General features: G+C 39.8%; 1 pseudogene; it reads left to right on the top strand.

Moving 5' to 3' along the window:
- Nucleotides 1–295: 295 nt before the first annotated feature.
- On the top strand, nucleotides 296–1210 carry LOC141547538 (olfactory receptor 5AK2-like; annotated as a pseudogene).
- The last annotated feature ends 422 nt before the right edge of the window (nucleotides 1211–1632 follow it).

The raw sequence follows: 1632 nt of genomic DNA on the forward strand, positions 1-1632 counted from the left end.
TTATTATTATTTTATAGGATTATTATCATTGTGGTTCAACATTTTAACAAAAAATCCTATCAAGTTAAACTACAGGAGAATAACAATGGCCATGAGAGGGTAGTTTATCTAAATCAAAGACATAATATCTGGGGGAAACCCATAATGTATACTAGCCTGGTAAGCAAAGCTTAAAATCAGTATAGAAACTCATTACTCATTTATTCCTACTTGTGACTCATGACAAGTTCATCACCACTTTTCTTGACACTTTTCTGTGTACATCTCTTCCATAGGGGATATATCTGCTGTTGTCATGACCCAGGGAAACAGCAGCACAGTGACTGAATTCATCCTGCTGGGCTTTATGATCCGACAAGACCTAGCATGTCCTGTTTCTTGTGTTTCTGTTTGTCTATGTCACTTCTGTAGTGGGCAACCTTGGTATGATTCTGATCATCAAAGCTGACTCCCACCTTCACACTCCCATGTACTTCTTTCTCCAACACCTGGCTTTCGTTGACTTCTGTTATACCTCCGCCATCACTCCCAAGATGCTGCAAAACTTCCTGGTGTCCCACAAGTCTATCTCGTTGTCGGGATGTCTGATCCAGTTTTTTGTTTATGCCACATTTGCTACAGCTGATTGTTACATTCTTGCCGCCATGGCCATAGACCATTACGTGGCTATTTGTAACCCCCTGCACTACCCGGTGGTCATGTCTCAGAGGGCTTGCAACCAGCTCGTTGCTGTATCTTATGTTATGGGATCCCTGAATGTCTCTATCCATACTGGTTTTACCTTTTCTCTGGTCTTCTGTAATTCTAACAATCCCTTTTTCTGTGACGTGCCCCCAATTCTGGCCCTTTCCTGTTCCACAATCGATATCAACATCATGTTACTAATTATCTGTGTGGACTTCAATCTGTGATTGTTGTATTCTTCTCCTATGCTTACATTCTGGCTGCCATCTTGAGGATGAGCTCTGCTGCAGGGAGACACAAGGCCTTCTCCACTTGTGCCTCCCACTTGACAGCTGTCACCATTTACTATGGGACTCTTTCTTACATGTATTTACAGCCTTCATCTAGTGAGTCCCAGGAGAATGATCAAATAGTCTCTGTGTTTTATGGCATCACCATCCCCATGCTCAATCCCCTAATCTCTAGTCTGAGGAATAAGGAAGTCAAAGAGGCCCTGAAAGTGATGGGCAAGTCTTGCTTAACATGAAAGCCCTGAACTTTAGGTCCTGTTTTATAGAATCAGCCTAACAAAGGCCATTCTCTCTCATTCTTTCCACAAGAGGACAACATATCAGCTAAGTTGGACACAACCAGCCAATGGCTTGATTTGGAAAGGTATGTAGGAGCATTAGAATTACCCTTCCAACTTGAATAAGTTGAATATTCTTTTTAAAATCTCTAACAGATAGAAGGAATGTTATCATGAAATGATAACATTAAATAATCATTAATATGGTCATGATCAATAATCAATAATTATCATCACAATAATGATGAGAAAGACAATAATGACAGTTTATGTTCCTCCTGCAGTAAGACTTTTTCGCATGTGTAATCTAGAGTTTTACAAATCTACAAATACATAGTATAGATATTAGAATCTTCATTTTTGTACCTAACCTGTACCTA

This window comes from Sminthopsis crassicaudata, chromosome 6 (assembly GCF_048593235.1).
Source record: "Sminthopsis crassicaudata isolate SCR6 chromosome 6, ASM4859323v1, whole genome shotgun sequence".
NCBI lineage: Eukaryota > Metazoa > Chordata > Mammalia > Dasyuromorphia > Dasyuridae > Sminthopsis > Sminthopsis crassicaudata.